The sequence below is a fragment of the Meriones unguiculatus genome, chromosome 11 (assembly GCF_030254825.1).
Source record: "Meriones unguiculatus strain TT.TT164.6M chromosome 11, Bangor_MerUng_6.1, whole genome shotgun sequence".
Classification (NCBI taxonomy): Eukaryota; Metazoa; Chordata; class Mammalia; order Rodentia; family Muridae; genus Meriones; species Meriones unguiculatus.
In genome coordinates, this window is record NC_083359.1 from 105,136,428 (window position 1) to 105,144,269 (window position 7,842).

Here is a 7,842-nt window from a genome sequence, read left to right on the forward strand (position 1 = left end):
CAGCAGTGAGCACCACTGCAGCCCTCACTAAACAATCCAGCCTCAGATCTTAGCATTTAAATATAAGCAATTAACAAAGCTTTTCTTCAGTGTTGTTTTGTTTGTTATGTAAGCAGAATACCCCACATTTTGAAAGAAATGTGAAGAAATTTAGAAAGAGAAAAAAAAACCCACATGTTTATACTTTGTATGATAAGACATTGGGAACTAGTAAGGTGCCTGGTAATTTAAGAAATGTCTGGAGCAGTGGTTTGTGAGTGATTTTCTACCGTAGAGACATTTCCTGTCATCTAGAAACATTTTGTTGCTGTCGTTGTCACCATTTGCAGCTGCTGTGAGCATTTAGTATATAGAGACCAAGAATAACTCTAGATATCATATAACAGGCAGTAAAGCTTCTTCTGAAACAAAGATCTGCCTGGCCCCAAATGCCAATGAGGTCACCACAAGAAGCCTTGTTCTTGGAGGACAAAAGTGCAATAGTGTCATAGATCAGTTTTATTTGCAAGGTAAAGGGTGGAATTTTGTTAACTATCCTCCTCCTCAAAATGAACCCATCATGGTTGACAAAAGCCAAGGCAAGAAATGAAGTTACTTGATACGCTCAGGATGCGAGGCTAAGCACTGCACTCAGGGTCAGCCGCTTTGGACCCAGAGAAGAGCATGTCTGATTGCATGTGGGTTGATGCCCCAGGTCCCGCCTCTGAGAAAAAGGTATCGGACGGGTCCGATGCTCTTTGGGTGGATGACACCTAAATGAACATCTGTACAAAGTCCCAATTTATTTCTAATATCAGAGATCAGACCTCTACTCTTGCCTGATGCGTCTAAAACAAAAAGGGGGAACTGTAGAGAGCTGCAGAATGCTATGCCTTAAAGATGGAGCTGGTTTCCGCCTTCCACATTCCCGATGGTGAGTGCTCTCTGTCAGGAACAACTCCACATTTGGCTAAGGCTGAGGATCTGGCTTGCTTCCATGTATGTGGACCTATCTGCATTGCCCCTGTGGCACGCCTGGGTTGGCTACCCAGAGGCTATTTAAGCTGTGGGCTGGCTTTCCCCGGGGTCCGAGAATTGTTCAATGTTCCTGAATAAACTGCATTGAAAAAAAAAAAAAAAAAAAAAAAAAAAAAGAATGACAAAAAAAAAAAATAAATAAATGACATTAAAATAAAAAAAAAAAAAAAAAAAAAAAGAAATGAAGTTACTGCCTGTCAATACAGGAAAAGGGGAGGGAGGTGTAGCGGAGCTCCATGTAGACTGTTCAGCCCAGGAACCAAGAAATCCTGTCACTTGCAGCAGTACTGAACCCAGAGGGCACTGTGTCAATTGTCTCTGAGAAAAACAAGATTCAATCTCACTCATTGCAGAATCTAAAACACATGAAAGAAGTCATAAAGTTAAAGAGCAGATGGGAATCACTAGATGCCAGGGTGGGAAGGTACAGTTGGGGAAATATTAGACAAAAACCCCACAATTAGCGGGTTCAAGAGACTCATTCAACATCTTGATGACTACAGCCAACGAAATATGTTGTTTTCTTTTCCCTTTTATGACTTCTGCCTATTAAAACTTTTAATATTTTTAGTAAGTTTACAAAATAATGGTTGTATTTTCATATGGTATTATATCATGTCATTATACTTTGCTTTTATTTACTCTCCCCAAATGCCCTTCCATCTTTTCTCCTTGCCTCTTATTAAGGCCCTTCTTTATCCCAAGTGGTCCTCCTCTTCTGCTTTCATAACACATTTACTTTTCTTGTTCCTCCTACAACTCCCCTTTACTCTTTGCTCTCTCTTATAGCCCCCATTATACTTTCATGTCCTATAAATAACATGATTATCTGAGTATATGTAGTATCATATGCTTAAATGTAGTATTTGGTATTTTGAGTCAGGCAATTTTTTTACATGATGATCTATAATGCAATCCACTTTTTCTGTTATAATTGTGCTCTTCATTAAGGCTAACTAGTATTCTATTGAATATTATATATATATATATATATATATATATATATGTCACATTTTCTTTAGCCATAGTATATTCTTGAGGATCACTAAGACAGTAGATTTTAGACATTTTCACCATACAAACACACAAAAAGTAAGTGTGGTACTAGGTAAAAATGCTAATAAGCTTCTTTAGCCACTTCATAGTGGATTCATATTTTAACATATAATTTTTATCACTTTCTTTTATTATTATTATTATTAATTATACTTTATTCATTTTGTATCCCCCCATAAGCCCCTCCCTACTCCCCTCCCAGTCCCACCCTCCCTCCTCCTTCTTCACCCATGCTCCTCCCCAAGTCCACTGATAGGGGAGGTTCTCCTTTCCTTCCTTCTGATCTTAGTCTATCAGATCACATCAGGAGTGGCTGCATTGTCATCTTCTGTAGCCTGGTAAGGCTGCTCCCCTCAGGGGGAGGTGATCAAAGAGCAGGCCAATCATTTCATGTCAGAGGCAGTCCCTCTTCCCATCACTGTGTAACCCACTTGGACACTAAACTGCCATGGGCTACATCAGTGCAGGGGTTCTAGGTTATCTCCATGAATAGTCCTTGGTTGGAGTATGAGTCTCTGGGAAGTTCCCTGTATTCAAATTTTCTTGTTCTGTTGCTCTCCTTGTGGAGTTCCTGTCCTCTCCAGCTCTTGTTATTTCCCACTTCTTACATAAGATTCCATTCACTCTGCCCGTCAGTTGGCCATCAGGCTCAGCATCTGCTTTAAAAATATGGAACACTTCAGGAATTTGCATGTCATCCCTGTGCAGGGGCCATGCTAATCTTCTCTGTATCGTTACAATTTTAGTATATGTGCTGCCAAAATGAGCACTTAACATATAATTTTATACAATAATTTATGACATTTTAACATTATCAATTTAAAATAACTTAAAGAAAACTAGGTGTTGAGAAAATTTGAAGTATGTGTGGAATATGAAAAAAAATTGTCAAAGGGAATTATTCTGAGAAACAATAATTAATGAAATCTGGAAAAAATGTACTTATAATTCACCTACAAATGATAAACGAAATACATCACAGAAAAACAAGGTTAGAGCATCAGATGAGATCAGCACCAAAGTCAGAACTGGAGGCTGCTTGTCTGTGGAAAGCCTGTGATGTCATTGCCATAGTGCTGGAACAGAAGCCTGCGTCCCAGTCCCAGAGGGTCTATGCATCAAGAAATCCACCTGGAACCTACACAGTGAGCACTATCTCACATCTCCCCATGAGTCTGGTGTTGAATTTTCTCTACTGAATTATGTTCAGTTTCAAAGAGCTCTTGTGTTCACTATGGCACTGTATGGCCAACAGGTCTTCAACTCTCTGTATCCTCCTTACAGTTGGAGAAGGGAAACTCATGGTTGTTGAGCTCAGCAACTACCAAAATGTAGGAAGGTTGAAACACTGCTAGCATTTGTCACTTCTACATCACTGGAGAGCCAGCATCTCTACCTGGTAGTGTTCCCTCAGTTCCTCCCACCTAGGTTACTAATATGCTGCTCACCTCCCTGAAGGGACCAGGGTAGCACATGGTCAAACATCAAAACAGCCTTTCTCACTCCACACAATTTGTAATTGCCATTTCAAGCATAATCAGCGGGTACCAAGGAGACTGCTGGTGTCACAGAACTATTCTCAGTTTCATTAACTTTACAAACATCTCTAAAGTCAAGCAACACTTCAGACCTTACAATTGGTCTTGAAGAACTTCATGAAGGGCTGCACTCCATCCACAGTCAAGCATATTAAGTCCATTCTTATGGAAATGTAGGCGAGAGAAGGGACATAGTGCACAGGCCAAGGAGCAAAACTCCTACAAGTTGCCTGATAGCTAATGTTATGGAACATGCTTGTGAGGTCTCAAGCCATCTCTAGGCCAGCTGCAGAAGTAACATGAAGAGTTTTAGTCTTAGGGAAAATGATTGAAGAAGATGATGACTGGATGATGCTCCAAGGAAATGAAACAAAAGTTTTATTAGAAAAAGTTGCCTGGTAGATGATGTGATAGTCAAGATGAAAAAAGAGACCCAGCCAAAGAACTAAGAGTGATCTTAGATATTTACCACTTGAGGACAATAGGAAGCCCTATCTTGGCCAGAAGGTTTTTGTTTTTCGTTTTTCTCTTTTCTCTTCTCTGTGAACACTGAGCAGCAAAGAAATATAGGCAAAGAGTTTGAGAGTCAGGTCAGTTGGGAACTACATTTGCTCTGGGTAGCCAAAAAATGTTACTGTGAAATCTCTACGCGGCGGCTAATTTGAATGGAATATTCAGTAATTATCTATCATGCTCTCTTGAGTTTGCTTTTAAAGGATCCCATCATAATTCTTAAATTTTATAATCCTCTTTACAAAGGGAATGAAACTATTTTTTTCTTATAGAAAGTATCCAATTTTTGACAATAAGAAAAAATTCTTGCTATACCTTTATTAATAATAAAATAGAGAATATTAGCTAACATCCATCCTTTAATCTCAATGACCACATTACTAATTAAAATCTCCTAAACATATGAACTTTAAATATGAAGATTATTCACTGGTTAATAGAATGAGGCTTCTTTAAACTGTCTGTCTGCACAGTTATTACTTCCCACCACAAAGGCTAAATATAGCATTTCCTTATTGCTATAGAAAAAAGTAAAGAATATTTCAGACCACACAGGAAGAATAATTTTTGCTGTGGTTTAAAAGGTATATTCCCACATTTAATGATAAAAACAGAAGGGGGTTTTAAGAAACATTTTCCATATGTGTCCAAAATGGAAAGAACAACGTTCTTATTAGAGAAGATCCAGTAGCTGCTGCTGTCTGGGGTCTCCTGTTGATTCATCCTCATGTGTATCTGGACTCACATAGTCACACAAACACATGGTCAACGAGTATCCCAGGCATTCGACATCATTTTCACATACAATCTATTCCCATGCTTAAGAACTGCTGTCTTCATGGCTTCAGCAGACAAAGCTATTCGATTCCTCCCAAGGGATGAAAAGAAAGTGATCAAAAGTACAGGTGCACGGCCCCTCCAGCTCTGTGAGCATCACAGGAGAAAAACTATAAAGCACTCACGACCTGAGCATCTCTTTGAACACAGTGAATGGCATTCAGGAAGGATGAAGGATGAAGAGGAGAGCAGGTGTCCAATGTGGGGCTGCTTCTAACTGGTGATAATCAGTTATCTCTGTTACGCCTCGCCAAGTTTGACTATGGATCTAGTTACCACTCTCAGGGGAATTGCTTTTGTAGAAAGAGAAGAGCATCAAACCACTCCACTGCCATTTTGAAGGAATGGGACTATGAGGCAAAGGTTGAGGAAGAGTTCTATTTTTAAAGTAATGTATTGCATGATTGTTTATCATGATTGTTTATCATTGTTTTTGTGGTTTAAAGACTCAGGAATGAAATGATTTGCCTGATTTAATCCAAGTTCTGTATTTGTTTTGACCCTTAAGGTGTAACAAGAGAAATGCAAAAACAATCCCTTCCTGAAGATTTTTTTTTTTAAATCTTTCACCAAAGTCTGAAGTATAACAGTGAAGTTAGATTAAAACTAATAAGAAAGCCAGGTATGGTGATTCAAGCCTTGAATCCCAGCATTCAGAGAGGTAGTGGCAGGTGGATTGCTGTGAGAAAATCTGCCTTGAAAAACCAAACAACAGAAACAAACAAACAAAAATAAGGAAATGGTGGAATGATGAAAGAGCAAGTCAGAACTGGGGCCACCTAAGAGCTGCTCCAGACAGTGGATGTGAGGCCAGCAAGAAGCCCACAGCATGCAAAAGAACAAAGAAATGTTTTGCAAACAGGTGCTATTGGTTGGTGGGTTTTGGTTGGAAATGGCTTAGACATTTGTTCACTCTCCCATGAAATGATTCTAACAGTCCTCAAGATATGAGAGATGATATGTTATTTTATGTTGAAGCAACTTCTGATTTATTAGAGAGTATAGGTTGGGAAAATGACCACCCATGTTTTCTTCTTCATTTTCTTTCCCAGATGTATTTTGTGTTTGTATTCTGTTGCTGCAGTGGACTGTCTTTTTGTGAATACCCCCACAACTGTATACAGTGTTTACACAAAATTATTTCTTTCACCTCCTTAAAATATCTTACAGACATTAAATGATAAATTTGCACCAAATCTATTGAGAAAGGCTTAGTTTCTTGTCAGTAAATAAAAACACAGTATTCCTTCTAATCAAGTATTTATTATGTCTTATTGCTGGCTAGTATAGAACATTTTAATTTTGTTCTATGACAGGTAATTAAAAAGCCATAGCTGCTATTAGGTAAGTTCAAATAAGGCAAAGATTCCTCTGAAGTTTGGTCAGTTTGAGTTTTGGCCACTGGTCAACTTAGATTAAACCAGAGCTATCGCTGAAACGTCCAGTTGTGTAACTCATCCTACTGAAGAATGTTCCTCTCTCCCATGCCACACAAGTAGAGCTGGCTGGACTCTCTGAAAAGTGGGTGTGCTCTGGGGGTAACATTAGCAGAGTCCAGTAGGAGGATAACAGCTCAACTGGAGTCCGTGCCACGGGAGCAGAGACATGATTTCTCAGAACACTTCTCTGAGCGTGTGATTGGGTGCTGAGTTATTGAGTGCATGTGATGTGGTGAGACTTTGTATCTGGATGCATTCTAAATATTCTTTGATCCTTCAAAATATGTCATTGTCACATTAAGCATATTCCAATGGATCTGAACAATTCTGAATGGTAAGTCTTATATGTAGAACAGAAGCAAAATCAAATTTCTCTATAATTAAATATGATCTACAGACTAGGGCTGGGTACTCAAACATGGGAACACAGTCAAGGACTAGAGATATTAACTCTCCAGCTTCCTTTCCAGGTGTGTTTTAAACTACTAAATTACTTTATTACCGTGAGATTTATCTTCATTATTGTGTGACATAACATATATTTGTCCTAGAACTGTCCACATACCACAAGTGATTTGTCAGTTTACAATGACCTTCATTGTAATGTTTCCAATTTAGGATTGTGATGGAAAATGTGATGATAAACAGTTTTAACTTTGCCTTTTGGTGGCCATGCAGACACACGTAGATGTAGTTTGTGCCTTGGAAGAAGTGTAAGGAAAATTTATGCTCATCTCTGGCAGATGATACCAGTCTCATAAAAGCTTGTAGCTATATACAAGGTGCACACAAATAAAAGGCCCAAGCGAAGAGTCTCCCCACTGCAGGATTCCACTTTATCTCATGCTCAAAGCCACACAAAACTAAGCAATATGGCAGAAGACAGTGAACTTGTGACTTGTAGGTGGTCACTTGTAGGGGCCAGGGGCAGTCCTGGGATGGTTCGTAGTTTGAGTGTCCATCAGTATGTGCATCTCTAGAACATTCTCCATGCATATTTTACATCACTCAAATTCTATTTAAAGTATTGTGTGTTGTGAGCTTCCTTGCTGGGAAAGGAGTTCTAAGGAAGAGGCTCACCCCAGGAATGTCGAAGGTCAGTGGATGGCAGCACGTTTTACAGAAGATTAGATTCACCATCTTTTGAGTCTTTCTTGTCCTTACACGACTCTTTTCTTTATTGCATGAGCATGTGCATGGGACAAGATACATGTATCTAAGCGTGTATACATGTGCATATGTGGGAATGGGCATAGATCTCCAGTTGACATGTTTTCTGATGTTGGGCTAACCTGTCCAGTTATCCTCAGTCCTCTCGTGTCCAACCACCATTCTGATTGGTGTCCTCTAGATGCAGACCTGCCCCGAGAATGACCTTTGCATTTGTATTCTAATTGCTACAGGCTGCCCCAATAGTAGATGGGATTTTAAGTGTTGTTGCT

General features: G+C 39.2%; 1 non-coding gene across 1 annotated transcript; it reads right to left on the reverse strand.

The window, feature by feature from the left end:
- Nucleotides 1-2,736: 2,736 nt before the first annotated feature.
- LOC132646642 (U6 spliceosomal RNA) lies at nucleotides 2,737-2,843 on the reverse strand. Its single transcript, XR_009584891.1, has one exon. It is a non-coding gene; the product is annotated as a U6 spliceosomal RNA (small nuclear RNA).
- Nucleotides 2,844-7,842: the final 4,999 nt, after the last annotated feature.